Source organism: Diabrotica undecimpunctata, chromosome 2 (assembly GCF_040954645.1).
Source record: "Diabrotica undecimpunctata isolate CICGRU chromosome 2, icDiaUnde3, whole genome shotgun sequence".
NCBI classification, from domain to species: domain Eukaryota; kingdom Metazoa; phylum Arthropoda; class Insecta; order Coleoptera; family Chrysomelidae; genus Diabrotica; species Diabrotica undecimpunctata.
The window spans coordinates 146,943,382-146,969,334 of record NC_092804.1 but is presented as its reverse complement, the minus strand read 5'-3'; the positions used below and the strand labels follow the sequence as shown (position 1 = coordinate 146,969,334).

The window sequence follows — 25,953 nt, the reverse complement described above, 5'->3', positions numbered from 1 at the left end:
ATGAAAAGATTATAATGAGTATGGGCTTTCTAATTCTATATAAAAAGATTTTACCTGCGAGTGTTTAAAAATGAGTTGACAGGCAAAACTTTAATCTAATCTTATCTTAATCTAATACATAAATTTTGTTTACCAGGATGTCTTGAAAATTTATTTAAATGGTCTATTTATTAATTTTTATTTTTCTCTATTTGAAAGTAGTGGATACATTAGATCCACCATGGCACACGTGTTAATAATTGTAATGACTAAAAAAAGAATCTTTATAGTCAGAATAGACACACAGACAAAAACTAATCGTTACGAAAAATAACAAAAACATTCTAATAGATAAATAAAATAATAGATAAAAAAAAGAAATTATTTTGAAAAACGTCAAAGTATAAATGAATATAAGATGAGCAGAAAGGAAATCGACATGAATACAATGAAGAGATAATATCAATTTGTTATATAAAACAGTAATAATATGTACACAATAAGTTTAAGGCTTATTTGTTTACAAAAGTAAACATATATAAAAATAATAATTAATTATTAAAATGTAGTTTTTATGGTTGTAAATGTAAAACAATTTATTTAAAAAACACTTTAAAACCATTTATAAGGTGATGATGAATATCAAAGCATTTCATGACTTTTTCATATTAAGAAAGTTATATTGTAATCAGTTTTTACTTAGTCGTATCACAGTATGCCGTGTTCGTTATCATTTTCCACTACTACCTGCAAGTCAATTAACTGATTACAGATTGAAAAATAGCGTTGCAAAAATACGTTGATTAATGCCAGCTACGTTTTAATATGTGAATAACCTCAAGAAAAAACTTGTTTTTCCTCGGGCTTGATTTTAGAAGCGTTTTAAATTTGTCATCAAAAACAAATCTGAATTACAATAAGTAGAATCAGTACTATAAGTGCCGTATAAAATAGATAAATAACAAAAACCGCTTATTTTACTCTGTTATACTTCCGCTATATTCTACTTTATTCTATATTGGATTTAAGAGATGTATTACTTGTAATCCATTTTTCTCCTTATACGATTATCTTATTAGCTTATTTTTGTCTTTTTTATTTTTGTGTTCACAAAATAATAATCAATTAACATCTGCTATGAGGATTTTACCGATTCGCAATAAATAACCTATTTAATAATTACAGGGTGGCCGAACCAAATCGAAACAGAAGCATGATCAGTAACTGACACATTTTTGGAAAACCGAGCGACACGCAATTTTTGTTTAAAGGAAGACTATTTTACTTTGACCCCTAAGCCAAGGTGAGAATCACAATTTTTTAATGAAAATGAGGGTCACATTTGATATTATTTTAAAGCTCTTGTATTTCCTTATGCATTTACCTTATGTGTTTTGATTTTTAAATTCGGTCCAATAATTTATTTGATTTATTTAATCATAAATATACATTTTAAAATTAATATTTCTAGATGGTTACTTTTTTCTTAGTTGACACCTTTGGTGTTTATACAATAATAAACTTTTGTACTAAACATTCTCTCACATTCCAAAGCATTTAAGGAGTGATTCGTCTGCATTCGTTGACAATTCATTGACGTAAATTTTCTAAAAGTGCTGGTGATGTTCTATATATTTTACTTTTTAGGTGTAATCACAAAAAGAAATACAGGGGAGACAAATCTGGTGAGCGGGAAGGCCATTCGATGCTGCCTCTTCTCCTAATATAATTAAGTGGAAAATTTTGGTCTAAATATTAACAAACAATCCATATGCCCATCCTTATCTCCATTACTAGCAGATATATTAATGGAGGATTTCAAAGAAACATTGTGCACAAGACAAACAACCAACAATATGGTGGTGATATCTGGACACAAGCATTGAATAAATATTTAATAAACATCAAGAATTAAGAAAAATCACTCAAATTCACCATGTAAAAAGAAAACAACATTTCACTTCCTTTTCTGGATATATTAATCACAAAAGAAGACACAGGATATGCAACCAAAGTTTACAGAATACTAACTCAGAGTTAGGCAATCTTACGTCAACCAACCTAGTTCCCTATTTCTAAAATTGAAGATCTTCTACAAGAAGCTTTAAACCTCTTCTACAAGAAGCTTATCAATTCCAGATAAAAAATAAAAAATCTATACTCCAACTCTACCACCTACGGATACGGATTTCGAATACAAACAACTCTCGACTACAATCAGACCAGAAATCAACATGCTGAAACAATAACAATGGAGGTAGGTTACAGCTGATATGAACTACCCAGATAGAGACAAATTCAGGCAAAAATTCAAAGTCCTAATCAAACAAAAATTTAAACATCATCCTTACCGAAAAGTTAATAATACCATCATAACTAACTCACAAGATAAGGCTGAAATTTTCAAAAATTCATTCAAATCACATTTATAACTCCTAAAAATCCAAATTTCAAACAGTGATTTTACAACATTCTCCATAGCCCATACCCGTACGTAGTAACCAACTATCACGAGATAGTGGCTCCAGTAGATACCTACACCGTCAGTAGGTTAAGTAGATTAGTACAAACACAGCCCACGGTCCAAGTCCCATCTTCCCGTTTTTATTCAATATCATTAAAGGTAGTCTCCAGCTGGAATATTTTTCTACTCACTGGAAATAGACAGTTCTCATAATTTTATTTATTAGAACTCTAGGTAAGGTCTATTGGAGGATCATTAAGAAAAGACCTCGAAATATCTAGAGGCACATCTCATCAAACCCAACATTCCATTTGAATTCAGAGTCGGTCATTTCATTCATAGCGCATTGATAGAAGCAGCAACCTTCACTTCTCAATCAATTAATGAACACAACGCGCGAGTTATTGGCATCTTTGTAGATATCCAGAAACCATTTGATCAGGCCTGTCACGCTGATCCGATTAAAACACTACACCAAGCCTTAACGTCAATTCCTTTCCTGAGAATAAGCAACTTCTACCTCTCTGCTCGGACTATCCATGTTAAAGTCGCTGATAAACTCTTCACACCCTTCACTCCTCAAGCAGGAGTTCCATAAAGATCAATACTAGTACAGATACTATATACAGTCTATAACAGTGACCTCCCCATACCCAACATTACATCCGAAAGCATCCTCCTCTATGCTAACGACACTGCCCTATTCTCCATATAGTAATGGAAGACAACGCCCTGTGTTCGACACGGCACAAGCGCAGCTTGACTTCATAGTTGGTGCAATAAATGAAGAGTAACTCTAAATCCAACAAAAACACAATTAATATTATTTAGACATCCTCAATATTCTCGTTAAAATCTTGAACAGATCAACCACATCATGCTCAGTGGAGAGAGGCTTGAATTCAGACCACCAGTATCCGATTTAGGAGTTGAAGTTTCAAAGACACTCACTCAACAGGAACACTGACATCAAAAATATCCTAAATTGGGTAAAAACAGAACCAACCTCTTCACTTTCACACTTACAAAACTTACATTAGGCCAATAATCAAATAAAAAGTCTGAATATACCCAGCTCTCAACAAAAGACAAATAAAGTAAATCACAGCAAACGAGAATTATGGAAAAAAGATATGATTATCTTTTTCTGTTCCTATAAAAACCCCTTAGAGCTTATTTATAAAAGGGTTCCACTGAGTGCAATAAATGTGAGCTGACTACCTTTCCATCCTAGCTTCTTTCCACAAAATTCATTATCATAATACAACGACTGTTTACAAATCCCCCAATCTAGATCCCCATAACAAAAAAAAGAAGCAGCCTTACTTTGGAGAGGTGATAGGCAAAAAAACATTTATTTTATTTCTCTAAAAGGCCACAAAGCTTAATTGCTCAAAAGAGCAATTGCTTTTAGAATCACTTTGCCGAGTACACTGACATTACAGCCACTAGACGTATTTTATTATATACGCGTAGAAATAATACTTAACGATTTGTAATAATGTTAACTTAAAAAGAAATACACAATAATATGTTTGTTTCATTTAATTTGTATATAAAGCGTTTTTATGAAGAACATTTGTTCGGAACACACTGTAACTGTAATCGAACGAAGGTGATATTTTGGCATAAATTTGTAACACTTATTTGACAGTTGCGGTGTTGACACTTTAGGTTTGTTTTTATTATTTACTATTAATTAAACTATGTTGTTTTTTAAACAAGCCACTCAAATTGTTTTTAACAAGATTATTTTTTAACTCTTGTTTTGTTTCTATTTATTTACATTAAATATTAATTTGTTTTGTTGTATAATCCACTTTTGCAATAATTATGTGACCTATTTGATTTAAAATGGATTTAGGATTTTTTTATACTCTGGCAACTATGTCAACTTCGATCTCTGTCAATGATAATGACGTGCAACGGTAAGTAAATTAGATGGACTGTATTTATATAAAACTTGTTCCACTGTTATGTTAAAAATCTTTTAAAATATCCGTAAATCTGTTTGGTCTAAACCACAGGTCTAAACGCAGCCCATCTTATAATGGAACTAGATAACGATGTCTTAGCGACCACAATAATGGGGAAATAAAGAGGTACCTAATCTTATGTCTTTTTTCTTGTCTAGACTCTGTAATCAATAACGATAGGCGGCAACAATAACTTATTACATAAATTTATATTCAGGAATTTCTATGTAATCTAGTACTCGAAATGAACGAAAGGTGTAGAATTCCTAGGATTTACTTTAAAAATTCTTCACAAATTAGTAAAGTATTTGAGGAGTTGATAAGTATTGTAAAGAATATATATATATATATATATATATATATATATATATATATATATATATATATATATATATATATATATATATATATATATTCTTTTTTCTTATTCTTATATATATATATATATATATATATATATATATATATAATATATATATATAGATATATATATATATATATATATATATATATATATATATATATATATAACGAAGTCTACAGAAAGCTTTATTATGTATTTAGATATAGCATGAAACAACCGTTTCAAATGTGAATAAATCTGTTTTAAAAAATTACATCTTGTTACATAAGGATTTCTTTCGTCTTTTAACTTAACACCGTCAATTGAAGTATTTTATATAAAAATTAATAGAATTACACAATTAAGTTTAGTTTTTAATAATAAGAAAATAAACAAAAGCCGTATCAGTATTATATTTGTACAGGGTGTCACAAATTGATATGTTTGCAGGGTATATCGAAAAATAGTGGTTATCATTACTTCTTATTAGGGAAAATGAGAGGGTCTCACTAAGGAAATATATTACCAGTATTAATTTTTACTTTAACGTATAGTTTTTCAGTTGAGAAATAACCATTTATAGACTTTTCAAAAAGCGAAAGCAAGAAATTGTTACATAAAACATCGAAAACTACTTGTTATATCTCTTATTTCACTTTTCGTACTAGAACGAGATTCAAAGTTGAAGTTCATTAAATCGTCTGGCCATTTTTGGCAAATATTTCTGGCCAAATTTTTATGTCAAATTTTTCTTTTATTTACTGGATCTGTCTGAATTCATTATACAGTGTGTCTACGGATTGGGTACCCAAGAGGAGAAACTTTTTTTTTATTAACAATAAAACACTGAAAACTTTGTTTTCAAAACTTCCACAAAATTTATTTTAAATTCTTATCACTACAGCTGTTTCGGCTAATTACCTTTCTCAAGTGATCTGTTTTTGGCATGGGTTTACACTTTATAGTCTCTAATGAAATAGGTTGAGGAGGGGAGAACTGTTTGTCTCAAGCTGGTCATTCAGAATTAGATCTGTGTTTTTTAATTTGTTGATTTCCATAGATTCTAACAAAGATAGCTTAAGGCCTTTATTTTGAATGTGTAGAATTTTAAATTCGTCATTAAAAGAATGATTATGATCTAGAAGGTGAAGTGCGTATGTAGAATCTGTTTTTCTATTATTGAAAGCCCTTTTATGTTCTGCTATTCGTTTATTAAAATTTCTACCTGTTTGACCAATGTAAGTTTTTGGGCAGTCGCCACATTTGTACACACCGTTTGTACACACCACTGTGTAATTGTTTTTTATGTGGGCTACCACCCTCTCTTCTTCTTCTTTCTTTAATGGCTTTACAATTGAGTGAGTCTTGGCCGCGTTTAATATTTTCCTCCACTCTTGCCGGTCTTGTGCACCAACAATCTCCCATTGTTTTACCCCCATTTTACGTAGATCACTCGTTACTGCATCTTTACATATTTTTCTTGGGCAACCAACTGACCTTTTGCCATTGGGCCGTTCCTAGAAGGGTGTATTTAGTAGACTTTCATTATTCGATCTCAGTACACGTTCTGCTCATCTTTTGCGTCGTACTATGTTTTCTTCTCCATAGAGTGCTTGTAGTTCGTGGTTATGTCTTCGTTCCACTGTTATCACAAGCCCCAAAGATCATCCAGAAGATCTTTTGTTTTAAGACTAATAATTTTGTTGTTCTGAAGCTATTTTCTTGTGGCATTTTAAATTAATTTATATTTAAATGGGAATAAGCCACAATTAAAGGTTAAAATACTAATTTAAAAAGTTAAATTTACTAATGTTTGTATTTTGAGAACGATTTCCGAAGTGGAAATTGAAACGTCAATAAACGTATTTTAACCTTTAATTGTGGCTTATTCCCATTTAAATATAAATTAATAATTTTGTTGTTTCACGTTGGTTTAGTGTCCACGTCTCACTTCCATACGTTATCATGGGGCAAATTACAGTTTTATATATCCTTGGTTTAGCTGTCTTTGAGAGCAATTTTGATTAAAGTAGCGTCGCTAGGGAATAACAAGCTCTATTTCCTGTCATGATTCTGGCTGATACATCTTTTTCTTTTTCATAACAAATTTCGGCTGTTATTACTGCTCTTAGGTATTTGAATTATTTGACAACTTCGAAATTTTACTCATTTATTGAAATGTTTTGTCTTAACCTAATTGTTGGAGTTTTGGTAACTACTAGGTACTCGGTCTTATCATCTTTGAGATTAAGGCCTGTTTCCCTGGCTCTGTTCTCAAAAAGGGTAAAAACTTCTTTCACACCTCTAGTGATTTGTGCAATTTGTGCATCGTGAGCAAAAGCTAACAGTACCTTTGCATCCTGGGCAGTTAAGCCATTTGTTAATTCTGGTTGCGCTTTAGTAATTGCGTGTTCCAAAGCGAAGTTGAATCATAAAGGGAAAAGTGGATTACCTTGTCTTGCCAATTACTACTAGTGTGCTACTACTGCCAATTATGATAAGTGCACATAAATCATGCATATACATCTGGGCTAATTCTACTAGCTTTCTGGATACTCTCATTTCTACCATTACCTTCCACAGTGTATTCCTATCTATATAATCATATGCTTGTTTAAAGTCTACAAAAATTGTATGTATATCTTTGTTTATTTCCCAATTCTTTTCTAAAATTTGGCGCAAGATAAAGATCTGGTCTATTGTTGACCTTCCCGGTAGGAAGCCACATTGGTACTCACTTATTACTTCTTCTACGTACGGAAATAATCTTCTCAGTAGAATAATAGACATATTTTTACCACTCCTCTTGGGAAAATTGATAGAAAAACATCACAATATTTATTTATTATTAATTTAACTGAATTTAAGTCCGGGAAGTAGGGTGCTGTTCTTAAGACAGAGGGTAATGTGCAAAGCGTAGCAGGCAAAACTACGAGAGACCAAATAAGAAACACAGATATATGAGCGCAATGTGGAGTGCAAAATATACTAAAATGAGGAAGAAAAAGAACATCATTGGTATCGTTACGTGAGAAGAATGAAGAAAGAAATCTACCGAGAAGGGAATCTCAATTGAAGGGAACATGAAAAGAAGGTTGTAGAAAAAATAAATCGATAAATGAATTTTAGAAGATTGTAATATCTTAAACAAGAAATAAAAGAAGCTTTTGATTTCTGGCATTTGGTACAAAAATTGATACACCTTTTAATACGCGATTTCAGTTTAAAATCCATACTTCTAATATATATTTTTACAGCAATCAGTTTTTGATACAATATTGTTTTTCTTGTAAGTAGATAATAAGGAGTCTATGTACAAAAAATATTCAAATTATATTGAACTTAATAAAAATTAACAAAGGGGGCTAAAACTTTTAGATGTATATGTGTGATTAAAGTCGTTAACCTAACTGTGGCTATGACGTTGATTATAAAGTTGTATCATACAAAGATAATAAAACAAGTAGTCAACTAGTATTCAAGAGTCTGATAAAAACGTAAACTAGTCTATAAAATATAGTAAACTATATATTTTTTTTTTCAGGCTAATTAGTACATTAAAAGAATAATTTTTGCTATTTTATTACTTGTCGATTACTAAGAAGAAATAAAATGTAAATTAAGAAAAGCATTAAAAAGCGGCTACCGATCCAAACAATATTTTAATCAATCTTCCGTGAAAGTGATAACATACCGATAGGGGTAATTAAGAAATCGACATCTATAATTACCAAGGCGGGGGTTACGAGTTTTGTCTTGGCACACATCGTAGAGGACTCAGAGACAGTGGTAATCCTAATTGATACAATTCCGAGGTGACTCGACCAGGTACGGACTGGATTGCATGAATCATTCCCATTTACTTACTTCATATTTGCCAGATTATAAACATCGGCATCGGTTATAAGATTGCTAAAAATTGTAAAAATAAATTGTTTTGAATGCTGCTTGGTGGATTATCTGAGCGAAATATCAAATTATTAATCATACTCTAAATATCGGAATTAAGCTGTATCCGCTGATGTGATTTATATCATCATACAATCTTGTTGGTGGACAGCGTTTGCTCCAGAAAGCAATCATACCTTGAGATTTTAAATTTACTTATGGCATTTCTTACTTTTGTGCTGTAAACTATTGCTTTATTATGTGTTTCTATGCGATTTTCAGTCAAAGATATATATAAAAAATTGTTTATTGCCAACCGTCATTAAAGTCATTTATTATTGTACCTACTCATTTGCGGCACCAAAGCAACACTTTATTGTATTGAAAGAAGAATAACTTTATCTGCTGCAAATATTAATCAAGTTGACTGACATTTAATGTAAGTGCTGGATGGCAGTGAACGATTATTATTTATTTGACTGAACTTAAATTTTATCTAATCCTAATTATTAAAAATGTTGTACAAAAATAACGTTATTATTAATTAAATGCTGTAGTATTTTGTGATAGCATTCATATATTTATTCATGTAACTTTAATTTACCGACTTAATAATTATTCAGTATTGATAACTATTAAAAATCGAAAGCGGCCATCATACAAAAGTCATCCGTCACCACTGCCATATGAAATTTGCCTAGAATATAAAAAACATGAAATTGAATCTAATGAAATGTTTTTAACAAAATATGGTGGAATATATAGTAATCGACAATCGTACTTATGTATATACAGATGGATCTATCGACCAAGACTAGATAATTACACACAAATCTGTACAACTGAAATGATAGCTATCTCTGTGTGCATTGAGAAGAAAATCATGAAAGCAGTTATCTTTGTGGATTCAAAAAGTGCTTTATCCAAAATTTCTAGTCTCAAATGGGATCAAATGGTTTATGTAACCACAATATCTACAAAATTATTGGTAGAAGCTATAGAACTAAGATAAGAAATTATATGGGATTCTCCATAAGAATATAATGGGTACCTGGACATCAGGGGGTTAAAGGTAATGAGGTAGCAGATAGGTTGGCGAATATTGAGAGAGAATTAAGAGTACTATATCATATATAAAATATAAGTACAGATATCTTTTGTGTTACAAAAAAAGACATTTTAACACAATTTTACAATGAACGGCATTCCCAAAAATCCTTGCCACCTCTACAAAATAGGTAAAACAGAAACACCGATATGCGAATGCGGAATCATTGGAACAGTGATCCATATCTTCTTTTAATGTCCCATAAACAAACACAAAAATGTGGATCTGTATTTAGAACTATTAAAAGCAGGAATAGAGAGTCCAATATCTTTACATAATACTCTATATAAACCCTCTGATAAAGTTATAAATATAATTAATAAATTTATTAAATTCTTTGAAATAGATTTATAAAAAAATTTTTACGTCAAATTTAGAAAAAAAAATACTGGAAATATATTAGCATATAAAAAAATTTACTTCCATAAAATCCTTAATCTTTACCGAATGTATCATTACTCACAAAATTAGTGTGAGAATGTTTGGAAGCTACTCCAAAGGAGAAAAGTCTAATCTAACCTTAAATGTATGTAATACTTTCTCCCCCTATATTATAGGAAAAAGAAAAACAAGTGGAAAAGTAAATAGAAATGTATCTCTGATTGTGCATTGACTAGAGCAAGACGAGCATAACCTTACATGTACTGGGTAAATTATTATATAATCGAAACCCAAAAAAAACGAAGAAGAAGAAGAAGGGTTGAAACTAACTTGAAATTACATATATAGTAGTGCTTAATAGTCTGTGATAGTGCTGCTTTTTGGGGAAATGGAAGAAGTGACATGTACGCCACGTGAAAAGTCATTAGAGACAGCTTTAAAAGTTTTTCCAGCAAAATCTGTTGAAAATACAATCGGCAATACGAGATATTTAAAAAATGGTGCGAAAAAAATAGTATTGCCAAGTATAGTGAACATTTTTTACTAACATATTTTTTTGAATTGTCTAAAGAATGTTTTCCATTGACTACGTTGTCATATTATTCAATGTTGAAAGTAACTCTGTCCACAAATAAAGACAAAGACTTCCACTTCAGGCAAGATAATAGCACGATATTTTTTTTATTCTGCCATACTGCCTTATGTTCTTCTTTCCTTTCTTTTCATCACTTGCTAGCCGGGTCTTTTTTTCTTCTTTTGGAAATTTTTGGACATAGGCCTCCCCCAACTCCTTCCATCGATCTTTATCCTGAGCAACATTCTTTCAATTTGTTTCAGATATTCTTTTTATGTCATCTACCTATCTCATCTGTGGTCTTCCTCTTGGTCGTCTACATTTGTAAGGACTCCAATATTGTATGGTGGTGTTCCAACGTTGGTCTTGTTTTTTAGCAGTGTAAATTTTTGTTGTGATATCCTGGACTTTTGTATTTAATCTTACCCAGTCGTTCCTCTTTTTATCAAAGTTGTATACCTAACATTGTCCTCTCCATTGTCTTTTCTGCTGTGGCTAGTTTATTGGTTAGGGTCCAGGTTTGACATCTATATGTCATAATAGGAAAGATGTACTTGCTCCTCAATTATTGAGGTATTTCCGCAGTTTGGTTCTCTTTGTCAAGTTTTAGAATTTGGCTTAGGTAAACAAATTCCTGGACTTGTTCCATCTCACTGCCATTTATAGTTATACGTCTGAGGTCGTCTATGTTTGTCATTGTTTTTCTTCTTTCTTCTTCTTTGTGTGCTGTGCTTGTATTCAAGCGTTGGCTATCGTCATATTGACAAGCTGATGAAATGATTCTCGGTCGGCAGCTAGATGAAACCGTTCCTCGACCGTTCGACCTGTCCATTGTCTAATGTTACGCAGCCAGGACAGTTGTTTTCTTCCGATCCAACGTTTTCCTTCGATTTTGCCCTGAATGATTAACCGGAGTAAGCGATATTTAGGTCCTCTCATTATATGACCGAAGTATTGGACCTTTCTCATTTTGATGATGTTGATCAATGCTCGCTCTTTGTGCACGGTCTCTAGCACGCGTTCGTTACTGTCTATGGGATTCTGAGCATGCGACGGTAACACCATAACTCAAACGCTTCTAATTTGTTAAGATTTTTTATTTTTGTTGTCCAGGTTTTACATCCATAGAACAAAGTGGACCAGACGTAGTACTTCAATACTCTTAGACGTGTGGTCAACGACAGACTTCTACTGCATAATACAGAACGCCAGTTAATAAAGTATTTCCGTGCGAGTTCTATTCTGGTCGAAATTTCCTCGTCACTTTCAACCCTGCAGTCAATCCAGCTACCCAGATATCTAAAGTGTTCCACCCTTGTTGTTCCACCCATTGTTTTTGGTTTTGTCTTATATGTCTGGGGTCGTCTGTGTATCATTGTTTTTGGTTTTGTCATGTTCATTTTTAGTCCGCTTCATTGGGAGCTGTCTGCGAGTTCCTTCATCATAATTTGTTTTTCCACGAATGTGCTCTTTATAATTACGATTTTGTCAGTGAATCTGAGATGGTTTAACTTGTTGCCATTAACGTTGATGCCATATGTTGACCAATTTTAAGTTTTGAAGACATATTTTAGGGCTAGATTAAAAAATTTTTAAGATATCACGACGTCTTATCTATCTTCTCTCTTAATGGGAATGTGATTTATATTTTCGTCTAGTTGTACTATCATAGTTGCCTTTGCATATATATTATGTAATAGTTGCCTATCTCTAATCTATTCTACAATTATTAATAGCTTGTTCTATGTAGTTGGTATTCATTTGACTTCTCAATCAATGTTCTCATTTTTAGCAGATTTTCTAATGTCTATATCCTTTGCGAAAGCCAGCCTTTTTAATCGGTTGGTAGTTATTTATTTTGCAAGTCAACCGATTATTAATAACTCTCAGTTTGTATACAAACTAACACTTTTGGATAGATGAGTGGGCAACCCTATAGGTCTTTAATATTTTTGTACTTTATAGGTCAGATTTTTTTGTGTAAGAATAATTATATAATCTCATTCCAGTCGTTGGGGATTTTGCTATGATAGAGACATCTATCAAATGGCTCTGTAAGTATAAAAATTGTTACTGTCTTGTTTGTTTTTAAGAATTCGTCAAATATACCATCGTGTCTAGGAGCTTTATTTTTTAGCTCTTTTAAAGCTATTTCTATTTCGAATCCCTCTATATTTGGTAGTACCTCTAATCCCATGTTTTTTATTTTTCTTTTGGCGTTATCCGTTTCCTTTGACTATCTTTGTTATTTTATATTTGTCCTTCTCGGGGCTTGCGGGTGAGGAGCTGGAATAGTGAGAGGGATAAGATTCTTAGTAGATTTCACCTTATATCTGAGACCTAGAGGGTCTTGAAAGTCACCAGGTGACATTTCCGCTTGTTGCAAATCTTTTTTATCTTGTCTCTCCCTTTTTTTATAAGATGATGATCTTGAGATTAAAAAATAAATGCGATGGGTAAGTCCTTGAGGATTCATACGTTCTACGTAATCAAAAAACATCATCTTCCGTTTTCTAATGTTTATAACAATGTATTTCAGTGTTCATATAACTTATGATTGTTTCTTTATTCTCCATTTTCTTGGATTGGTCGTAAGATTTTTTTCAATTTTTTTTATATTTTGTTTTCGTTTTCGTGGACCTTTCTTTATCATATTTAAACATTGATATGCATATAGGGCTGACGGTCTAATCACTATGTTATAGTGACAAAGTTTTAAGATAAGCTTTTGCTTTTGTACAAGTTTTTGAACATATGGAATGCACATTCCAATTAGGAATATCTAAATATTTTAATTGCAGAATTCTCTGAAGCATCAGGAGAAATAAACTCTCCAAGGTGTTTACTTTAATAAACTTTTTGGACTGTTTGACTTTTCTTGTATTATTTTCAGATAAGACGGTGCAATCTTAATGTTTGTTAAGTATTCTTCTTCTTTTGGCATCATAACCCTGGATGGGTCTTTGCCTGTCTGGCTATGTCCTTCCATTCAGATCTCTCTTGTGCCCTTCTTCTCCATTGTCTTATGTTCATTGTTTTCAGGTCGTCTTCCACGTCATCCAACCATCTCGTTCTGGGCCTTCCTTTTTTTCGCCTTCCTATGGGCTTCCATTGTAACATTTTCTTTGTTGTTTTTGCATCGTTTTGTCTCTGCACATGTCCCAGCCATGACAGTCTTTGACTTTTCACAAATCTTACAATGTCATAACCTTCATTTAACTCATTAACCTCGTCGTTTCTCCTGATTCTCCATGTGCCATCTTCCTCTTGTACCGGGCCATATACTTTCCTCAGTATTTTTCTCTCGAATGTCCTAAGTTGGGCTTCATCTTTTTTCGTCATTACCCAAGTTTCACATCCATAGGTTACTACGGGTCTAATCAGTGTTCTGTAGATAGTCATTTTGGTTCTTTTGTCTAATAATTTCGATGTCATCAATCTTTTATTAGCATAGTATGTACGATTCTCGCTGGAAATACGTGCATTAATTTCGCTACTTACGGAGTTATTCTGATTGATTTCTGTGCCGAGATATGTAAAGGCATCCACTCGTTCGATAGTATAGTTGTCTATTGTGATATTATTTTCATTGTCAATTATTCTTTTGACTGTCATATACTTCGTTTTTGCTTCGTTTATTTTTCTTGCTTCAGGATCAATTTGTTTGAACACTTCCATTAGTCGTGGCTTATTCCTAATAATGATGGCTACATCGTCTGCATATGCAGTAATTTGTACTGATTTGGTGTTTATATGGCCGGTTATATTGGTTTTTCTGATGACTGCCTCAAGAACTAGGTTGAATAGCATGGTTGATAGGGCATCTCCCTGTCTTACTCCCATGTTGATGTTAAACAAGGGAGTCAGTTCTCCATCTACTCTGACTGCGGCTTTTGAACCCTGCAATGTCATTTTTATGAGGCTGATGTATTTCTTAGGTATACCTAGATTACAAAGGTCTTCCAGCATTTTGTCTCCTTTCACACTATCAAAAGCTTGTTTAAAGTCTATATACATATTATATAGGTCTATGTCGTATTCATAAGCTTTTTCTTGTATCGTTCTTGGCTCTATTTGGTCTAAATCCATTTTGATAATCACCAATTATATTTTCGGAGTATTCTAATAATCTATTGTAGATTATACCAGAAAGAATTTTGTATATTACATTTAGCAATGTAATTGGCCTATAATTCTGGCATTCCCTCTTGTTAAGTATTACTGATGCTATTTTCGGGCTAGTTTTTGTGCCAATTGACTAAAATCTGTACAATTAGACTTTAGCTTTGTTGACATTATTAGCTAGAAGAGCTAGCTCATCGGCAAAAGCTAAGCAGCTCAGACGCTTTTTTTTTGTATTTTAATTTATATTCCATACTCTGACTCAATGGTTGTTGTCTACTCTCTAATATTCTTTTGTATAGTAATATAATACCTGCGTTTTTTTGTTGCGTTGGTTTTGTTCTGATTAAGACAATCGCTAAAATGCCTCACAAATGCTTAGACAATCTTGAGTTCACCGAATTTGATTGCTTTGATTACTATTTAATCTTCACCAGAAAATTTGTGTTTTTAACTTCGGATATTGATATTCTTATTTCATCTCATGTTATTACTGGATATCTTCGAATCCTTGGTTTATGATTGTTGGAATCATTTTTCTTCATATAGTTCGGTTTAAAGTGATTCGAGTTCATTTAATATTTCTTGCTTCTTTATGATTGTGTTGCCTTCTTTGAGCACCATTAGAATATATGTTGAATCTGGCAAACGTAGGTTATACTATTTGAAGAGAAATTTGCTTGAGTATACAATATTATGTTACCAAAATGTTCTCAGCGCAATTTTCTGGACTTAATTAAGAGCCATTAAGTTATACTATCATAATATTAAAACTTTTCTTAATTTTCTAATATTTTATTTAATTAGAAAATATTTCAAATCTAATAATAATTTGCCAAATTTTTTATAGTGTTTTTAACTTTTAGTCTAAACAGAAAGTATCTACAATAACAGTAAATATTGGTGTCAATGTCCTCAATTCTATTCCATTACTCATTTAATTATTAAATAAACTAAGCAAAAATATATACAAATGTGATTATATATCTAAGCCTCTGGTGGTAGATAATGTGGATAAGGCGGGGAAAATTACACCAATTACCAACCAATTAAAGATGATAAAGTACATCAATGTTGAAGTATGATTGTAGATAATATATTAATTGCGAAATATTATAGTAAAACAAAGCAACTAAAATATATTATCCACTAAAGAAAACAATACTAGGACATAAAGAAATTGAAGTAGCAGTACAAAAGAAAATTCACAATACTATAAAAATACCAATAACACAAGCTAGTGAAAACTGGACAAGAAACAGGAAATGAAGATGAGTGAGAAGTGAAGAAAAAAGAAATTGCATTGTTCAAGAACTAACATTGGCAAATATCAAAAAGAAACAAATGAATTGGTTAGGTCATGTGATAAGAATGGATAAAACCCAACTGATAAAGATAATAATGAAAATTTTTAAATCAACGAAAAGAAGAAAAGTTAGGGCCTGCGTAGCGCAAGCGGTAGGATGCTTGCCTTGCATGCCGGTAGTCTGGAGTTCGAATCCTACCGCCGGCAAGAACAACTAGACATTTTTAAAAAATGTCTATAGGCCCCAGGTCGACTCAGCCTGAATAAAATGAGTACCTTGGGTAAAACCAGGGGTAATAATAGGCGGTTGAAGCGTAGCACTGGCCATGTTACCTTCCTTGTATACCGTAGGCCCTAGATATAGCAGACTACCCTGCTATACTCCCAAAGCCGCGAGCGGTATAAAACGGGAGTCTATTATTAAAGAAGAAAAGGTAGACCAAGAAAAAAGTATCCGGACCAAATTAAAGAATATGGAAGAGAAATGAGAAAAACCGTAGATAAGATGAAGAAATTGTGAAATAATAGAAGAGAGTGGCAAATGGATAAATGATAAGCTGAATTCACAATCCGATACCTGAAAGGGTAAGGACAGTAAAAAAAGAAGAAGAAAAATATTATATATCCCACAATAACGGGTAATTTAGAATACAAATAAATTTATATCTGGAATGGCAATAAAAGTGAAAAATGAGAGTAACGTTTATAAAAACCTTTACAATTTAATCTTTGTGGCATTTTTTTCTTATTTTCTTGTCTGGTACACTATGGATACTTCTTATCTGTTAATATGATGACGCACTAACACAAATTTGTAAGATGGGGATCTTCGTCGGTCACATTACAAGATGTGATAATAGAAGACAAGCCAACTCTTGGTTACAACATGTAAAATGAATTTTTATTCTTCATTTTTATTCTTCTTAACTTTCAGTAATCTTGCATTGTTACCAATCCAAACAAATTTCTTAAATACTATCTTAAGATGTGATAATGTTGTTTTATGAAAGTAATAGAACGAGTATACTAAAAAGATATTTACTTTTTTGGCTGGATTCGTCCCTGATTACAATCGGCGGTCCGTTGACAGGTCGGCAGAGTGGAGCCGCAATCAGAAAGGGTTTCTGTGTAGTGTCGCGCCAGTAATATCTCGCCCTCTTTGCGCTCCATGCCCCCCGCAGCACGCAGGACCAACTAACGGTTCGGACATTGAGATGACTTAACTTTGGGATGTATGTAATGAGTGATACTCTATAAGAATGCATTGTGCGTTCATCCTGAAGAAATTAGAAGTATAGCTGTTAATGGCAGGGCTTTTGTAATTCATATATTATGCAGGAATAAGAAATAAGCTTATTTAATTATTTGTATTTATATACTAATTCTAGTGATTGATTTTATTGTATCTAGTAACATCAAAGTAAATATATGCGTTCAACAATCGCTCAAACTCGGTATGTTGTAATGGTCCGTTCGGTAAATGTTTTATATTTATAGAACCTAAACCCATGAAGTTTAGATGATTGGTTGTCTACAGTAGAATATGTAAAACAAAGACCGAAATACGAGGAAAGACAGTGATTGAAATTTGGAATTTGGAGTTTTGACAACATCAAAACAACAGCATTCTTGTTTATAACTAGTTTTGGTATTATATAAATTTTAAATTATTATTGTTGTTATATCTTAACAAGACGTTGATAATAATAACAAAGTGTAGAGCTAAGTAGTTTCGATGACACTGTATCATTCTGCTTCATTATATATTGTACGAATCCTCGGCAAAAGCAAGCAGTATTTTTGATCGCTGGGCAGCAAAACCGTTTGTCAACTCTGTTTGTGCTGTTCTTACTGCATATTCCAAGGCTAAGTTAAACAATAAAGGAGCAAGAGGATCTTCTTGCTTAAGGTCATTACCAATAAGAAATGCTTTTAATGTGGTCCTGCCAAGTCTGATTTATGCGGTTGAGCACCAGCTTTCTTTATTTGAAAGGAACGTTTATTTGAAATCTAGAAAGATTTTATGTATGTTGCGATTTTCTTAGATATTCCAAAATCTGGCGTACTAGACATTACTTTATATATTGTGTTAACTAAAGAAATTCCTCTATAAACTCCTACATGTGTTTATCTTACTTTTTGTGGAATGGTACTATATAGCATCATGCCACTGTTTCAGCATTAAAGTTAAGATGAGTAGTTTCCCCTGAATGCCGTTTGGGCCAGGAGATGTACGTTTTTTAGAGACAGAATTTTAAGTCGCTTGAAATATTTTCTTTATTGACGACTCATTTTCCCGTCGAATCATCTGTAAGTAATTAACTCATCTTTGTATTGACTCCCTGTATGTCTGCCCAAATTGACCGGTTCTGTGTTTCTCCTTAAGTTTTTTTGTTCGTATTTCTAAATTTTGTTTTTCTTCTCAAGAGATTTCTCGTTTCTGTCCTAATTTTGTTGTATTTTACCCTGTTCTCTTCTGTAGGTCTTGCAGGTAACTCCAAACTTTTATTGACTTCAGTTGCAAGCTTTTTTATATTCCTGGTTGAACCACTGTTTTTTAGGATGTGTGTGTGTCTGATTGGTGAAAAAGAAAAGGGGGGATTGAAGTGAAGGAAGTCATGTTTTGCTCGGGGGAAAAGGAAGATTACTGTGATTTGAACGTTGGAAGAAGCAAGTTGTTTTGTTCCATATCCTGCAGTGAAGGTTATCAGAATTCTGTCAAATAATAATTGTGAAAGGTTTTTTGTGTCTGTGGAACGAGCCCCAAGGAATTGGTAGCAGTGGACAAAGAAAGTACATCCTGTAATAAATAAACAGGTGTATAGTATATTTTATATTAGTCGATTAAGTGAAAATCCTTTCGACTAGAAAGAAATTGGGTTCCTGGACCAAACTCCTGAAAAATAGAAATTTGGTCCAGGAGTTTTTGGAGAGACTGTTGCGGCGATAGTGTGTGCGAGAGACGTTGACAAGCAGAGGAGATAGCAGGCGTGTGCCGAGCCAGCGAGAGTGTGAGCAAAAGGTGGGCTGATCATAGTCGTAAGAAAAAAAGGAGCCAGTAGAGAATTCTTGTAAATTCAAAGACTTTCAACCACGACCATAACTAGATCATAATTAATTTGGTTTTTAATATTTTAGTCAGTGATTTCATTTCACAATAAATATATAATCTTTTAGTTCAGATATAAAAAAAATTAAAGAAGTAATATTTCTTAAAAGAAAATTCTATGTCTTGATTTAATTCAAAAAAGAAAACACAGAGAAGAGATATTTTATTTGAATTCAAGTCCAAACAATTATTGATAATTTTTATAGGAATTTTAATGAATTTTTAATAAATTATTATATTCTTTTTTAATAAATTATTTAATAGTTTAGTATTACAAAATTATTTGGTTTAATTTATTTTCCTATTGTTCATCCTTTTCTCAAAGGCAACTGTTTAGAGAATACTGTGAAGCCACTTATTATAAATAACGAGTCCTAAGATCAAATTTTAATTAAAATTAATTTATTTGTTTTTGCAAAATTAAATTAAGCCTAAGTCATACTAAATTAATTAAATAAACTACTATATTGTTGGGTACAACAGCGAATTTCGTCAATTGTGCAAGTTTAATTTAATATTAAATTCGATTATTATGATTTTAATGTGATGATACATGAGATTTCCAGAATTAAAATCTTGTGCATAAAAAGGGTGATAGGATTGAAATATATCACGCATATGTTTGCACCAGGGGGGAAAAGATGATCTTGAGCATTGAAGCGTGGTGGAGTGGTTCTTGTTTACACGAATTATTACACCTTGCTGCAGTGAATTGTAACACCCGAATGCCATTTCAAAGGGTATACTCAATTCAATTTGAGGGATATTATCGTGTACAGTTACTTATTCCGTGGCATTACAACCCTTCTTGGGTTTTAAGCCGACTTGACAACATGCCTCCATTCCTCTTTGTCTTAAGCATAATCTATCCAGTTCTTCACGCCCATTGCTTTAAGGTCTCCTGCTATATTATCTCGCCATCCGGGGTGAGGTCATCCTTGTGGTCTTCTTTCAGTTTAGACTTCTTCCCATACCAGCTGTACTATTCGTTTATAAGAATGTCTTCTGAGGTGTCCTGCCCACTGGAGTCGTCTGTTCTTTATTTCTTTTATTATGTTAGCGTGTGGATATAGTTCTTCGAGTTTTTTGTTAAATCTTATCTTATATTGTCCTGCTGCTTCATCAAGCACAGGCCCAAAAATCTTTCTTAGGATTTTTTTTCCCAAACACTTAGGCGCTCTTCGTTTGCCTTTGTTATCGTCCACATCCTGTTTTATACAGTTTTATTTTGGTTGTATTGTTACTTATTTCGACATAGAAATGCTGATTTACTAAATTTGATAGATCTTTCCATTTGTCGCATAATAAATATAGCGTCTTCCAGATCTAAATCATTGTTGATTTTATGCTAATGTTATGAAAATATTTATTTTGTTGAAAAATAAATTTGAAATTTGAAATTATCACTTTGTTGGTCAAGAACTTTTGAAGACTTTGGTCCACAAAGTTTTTGGCGTTCACAAGATTTATTCTTTTATATATTGAAAGGATTACTCTTTTACCATTTTTTTTTTGTTCTTTTTTTTATTGTTCTGCACTTTAACTTCTGTTCATCATATAAGTCGCTTTCCAGTTGCTTTGAGTATGTTTCCCAGTCCTGTGACTTTATTTTATTTACTAATTTATTTGTTGCATTTCTTTATACTCGTCATAAGTTTTTTATACTCCTAATAATCCAAAAATTAATTTGCCTTTAATTGTTTTTTGTATTTTTATTTCACTTTCTCCCTTAAATATTAATTTTTATTGCGTTTGTATTGTCATTTTACTGCTCGTATTCCTAGTACTTCCTTAGCTGCAATATCAATACCGTCTAAACTGGCTCACTATTCATCTACAGTGTCCATATACGATGCTGCCGGCCATTATCATATTTGTTCTTTCAATTTTTGCTGGTATAGGGTGTTTGATGACTTATTCCATAAACACTATTTTTTTGTCTGTGACACTGTGCTTATTTTTATTGATATTGTCTTCACTCTGATGTGGCCCGATAGTAATTTATGATCATCCTACATACATACATACATACTTCATACATTCTTTTTGTCCTTATCCCTATGCAGGCCCCGCTTCCCTAATTACATAACTCCAAAAGTTTCTAAGTGGATCATTCAAGTATTAATCCCTTTCACAGACATGTTCCTTCTAAAAGTCTCTTATAAATTGTTTTTTAGTCTTCTTCTACCATTAGACTTCCCCAAATATTGTTTTATTGTTGTATTTTACTAATTGTTTACAGTCTTTAATATAAATAAAAACAGTGTTATATTTATTTCCATAAATTCTATAAAAAACATATATATGCTCAACTATAACTCAATTTAATTATCTTGCCTTACTTAGAAGCGACTAATAACTTAATCAAACACACCAGTCATTTAAATTCTGTGTATCTGCTTTCATTATTTTAACTTTAATGTCATTAATTGAATAAGAGATACGCATTTAATATTCTGAATCTCATTTAAACATCTATAAATATCGCAGTAGCCTCTATAAATCATTTTTACTAGACGTTAACTGCTTCAGATGTATCCAGCTATTAATTAGGTTAGTCATATTGAAAACTTGAGAGCTTATTTCGCAGTGTAGTAACAATTATGTGGTAAATATTTTTCAACAAATACTTAATTTAATTAGTAAATAATATTTTAAAAGAGCAAACACTAAAATTGATTTCATAAGAAAAATCAGGAGGAACCACGGTTTCCAGAAGACGTTCCGGGAAATTGTTGAGAAGGGATACGAGGCATCCGAGAGTAAGGACAAGGACGTAAGCGAAAAACCAAGTACCTAACTGGTACGATACAATTTGACCGAATTTTTCAAAGCATAAATGTATTATATTCATTAATTTAGCATAATTAGGACAATTATTTTACATAAGTTTTTGTTATTATTCTTTATCTTAATTTGTTAAAGTTTTGATCAAGGAGAAGCGCAAGTAAAGAACGTTGCACCAGTATGCAAGAGAGATTGTACTTTGCATTAACAAGCTCTGCAGTCGCGAAAACAATTTCACCTATTTTAAAGAAAGTTTAAAGACCGTTTAAGTTGTCAATCATGTCAAATATCGTTTATTCGAATCAAGACATTCTTCTGCGCACTAAAGGTATAACATTAGAGAAAGTTTCAAAAGATATGCCGTTAGAATAAGTAAAATTCATTTTCGACCACAAAGATAAGTAATAGTATCTTTCGTATCTAAATATTTGTCTATAAAAAGGAATTAAATTTTTATATATTACAAAATACATTTTTCGCTGCATACAATGTTGTTGAAGTTCGACTAGTGTGTTTTCGAGACCCCTGTTAAAGGGTAAGATATTTTTGTACCTATTTGTATTCTTTATATTTTTATCTTTTTTTCTTTGCCTATTTTTTTGTATTATCTAATTAGTACAAACTTAGTACCAAGTTAATCCCCGGTAGTCCTAGATTGTCTTAAGTTAGTACCAAATGTAACTAAAGTTGGAAACCTTAGGTGATCCTGTTGGAATTCCCGAATTAATCCAAGAAAAATCCCAGTCTATCTCAGGTTTTGTCCTCTTTGGCAATCACAGTTTCCCTCAGCTAAGTATGGAGCTATATATATAAATGTAGAATAGAGAAGACTAGGAGTGCATTCAAAAACAAGGCCAAATTCTTTAAAAGCCAAAACCTTAATCTGGAGATAAAAGTAAGGCTCCTACGATGCTATATCTTCTCGACATTATACTACGGAGTTGGATCCTGGACACTCACTGAAGCGATGGAGAAAAACCTTGAAACCTTCGAGATATGGCTATACAGAAGAATCCTAAGGATATCATGGACGGTCAAGATAACCAATGAGACTACTACGAAGAATGGGGAAAGAAAGAGAAGTGATGTATACGATTAAAAAGAGAAAGTTGGAATATCTCGGACACATAATAAGAAACGGCACTAAAAACAGATTACTGAAAATAATCATTCAATGCAAAGTATTTGGAAAGCAAGGAATTGGAAGAAGAAGAATATCATGGTTAAAAAACCTAAGGGAATAGTTTCCCACAAAAACAACTAATATATTTAACGTATCAGTTAATAAAATAATTATAGCCAGAATGATCGCCAATATTCAAAACGAATAGGCACCAAAAGAAGAAGAAGTATGTAGCTCTCGATGTATCCAAGAGTTGACTATACCGAAGGTCAACGTCCAGTTGATTTGCTTTGCAGCTTATTTTGAGTTATTGTGAGTACATTTCCTTTCTTTTATCAACCGATTTAAGTGAAGTTATTTCAAGTTAAGAAAGTTACACAATAATACGAGAGAGACTGGATATAGACGTAAATTTTCTTAAATTCTTTGTTATGTAGATAGTGCATATTAGTGTATAGTAATAATTTTTGTACAGTCTATGTTAAACATGTTTAAATTAGAATGAAGGGCTAGGTTCTAACAATACAAATTCCATAGCGACCGATAGATGGAATAATTAAAAGATATCGAATTTTTACCACCGAGTTGATACAAATTAAAAAATAAATAATTTCGCTGCTGTAATTGACATTTAAAATCGCTAGTCACTTCAAGCGTTGTTTGTGACAGAACGGTTAATTCTACACACAAAAGCGCTAATTAACATTATTAATTATTAACATTAATCATAACATTATCATAATATCATTAATTAACGGTTTTTTCCACGGCGTACAGGTTCTTGGTAAATCAATGTTTCCCGTTTTTCACTCACAAGGGGGGAGTGAGTCCGGGATAGGAGGGATATACTTTTTTGCATATTTTTTAGGGTCCCAAAATTAACAATATCAGTAAAATTCAGCTGGACTATTATTAAAATGATGAACCAATTTCATTATTTACATTAAATATTTTCAAAATAAAATTATTTTCATGGTAAATGTTACACATTTACATGTAAATGTGTAACAGTTTAGTGTAAAAAGCAGAGTATAGTGCTGTGAAATTATTGCATGTTAGTTGTAGTGCATTAGTTAATAGATAAAATAAGAGTAAGCCATAGGGTAAGCCTTAGATTTAATCATTTGCTGTTATTATGTTAGGTCAGAAAATAACTGATAATTGGTCATTTGTGACCAGATAGCAGTATACAAACACCGCACAGGTGTTAATAAAAAAAAAAAAAAAAAAAAAAAAATGGTAAATGTAATATGATATCTAAAGTATTAATCAATATGTCATAATTGTATATGAGTAACAATTATTTTACTTTAAATTTTTTTAACCTACTATTTTACTTTCCAGAAGCTTATCTTTTTATGATCAATTTAAAATCAAAAACATTCGTTATTTAGGACATTGTCCTCTTAAAGTACTGGAGAGTATCAAGAAATGCCTTTATGGTCTTTATCTCAATGAAGGGAAACCCCCAATCTGCACCTCCATGCGGTAAAAGACGGGCAACACTTAAGTAGATAGCTTCGGTGGCTGACGCAGATGGGGACCGAGTGTTTGCCGGTATAAGCATTCAACATTATTCTTAGGAATGACGCAAGGGCACCCTCTAGTCCTGGGGAGGAGAAATCGTCCCCAAAGGCGGATGAACGACATCCCGTCGTCAACGGCATAGGATGCGAAAGGCAAATGGGAAACCATCGCATTAAATTCCCAAGATAGTTAATATGGCAAGTCAAAATCAAAACATGGCCCCCAGTTTCCGGCAGGCGTTCAATCGTCAAGGGATGTTAGGAAGAATCCCCGGAAGGAAACTTAAAATTACTACGTGGAATGTTAAAACTTTATATGGGACAGGCAAACTAGCAAATGCTGAAAACAAGATGAGACGAATGAAGTGGGACATACTTGATTATGTGGGAGGTGAGATGGAAAGGAGAAGGATATGTGGATACAGTAAATGGCAACCGTTTCTATTATGCAGGCAAAGATGATGATGCCCAGTCAGGTGTAGGAGTGTTGGTAACAGCATCCATGAAACAACACACGAAAAGTTTCCTACCAGTCCAACATAAAGTACACCAAGTACATCAACATAGAACGAGGAGTGTGCCAGAGCAAATGGAATCATCATTAACAATATAAGATATGCCGATGAGACCGTAGTATTAGTAGAAACAGAAGACCAACTAAAAATATTGATGAACATATTATTAGAAGAAAGTCACAGGCTAGGCTTGGACATTAACTTTTCCAAAACCAAAATTCTGATATTCCACAAAAACCCCCATGAACAAGTTACACCCAACATACAAATAAATGGTATCAACCTTCAGAGTTCCCAAAGCTTCATATGCCTCGGCAGAGAACTAAATAGTCAACTAGACCACTCAAAAGAAATTAGAAGACGCATTGAAATAGCAAGATCTGGTTTCATAAATATGCGTAAAATGCTCTCTAACCCCAAGCTATCAGTCTTGATTGAGAACACTAAAGTGTTATGTGTGGTCTATATTACTATATGGCTGTAAGAGCTGGACATTAAAACAGTATGACGTCAACAAATTAAATTCATTCAAAATGTGGATGTACCGCCGAATGCTAAGAATAAGCTGGACCAGCAGAACTACGACTGAAGAAGTACTGAGAGCAATGAACACACGCCCTCATCTGGTCAATACTATCAAAATTAGAAAGACGTCATATCTAGGACACATAATGCGCCATAGGGAATTTGAGCAGCTCCAAGTAATATTAGAAGGCAAGATTGAAGGTAAAAATAGGAGATAGGACGAAAGA

At 32.6% G+C, this 25,953-nt stretch overlaps 1 protein-coding gene across 3 annotated transcripts in view; it reads right to left on the bottom strand.

Annotated features, from left to right (window-relative positions):
* The window catches only part of LOC140435027 (GATA-binding factor A-like), a 179,843-nt gene that overhangs the window by 78,282 nt on the left and 75,608 nt on the right, over window positions 1-25,953 (bottom strand). Inside the window, exon 1 of one of the 3 annotated variants that reach the window (XM_072523698.1) lies at window positions 17,184-17,319. The exons of the other annotated variants lie outside the window; for them this stretch is intronic. The gene's annotated coding sequence lies outside the window, so the exon portion shown is untranslated. Of the gene's footprint in view, window positions 1-17,183; window positions 17,320-25,953 lie in introns of those variants that run through there. 3 annotated transcript variants of the gene reach the window in all.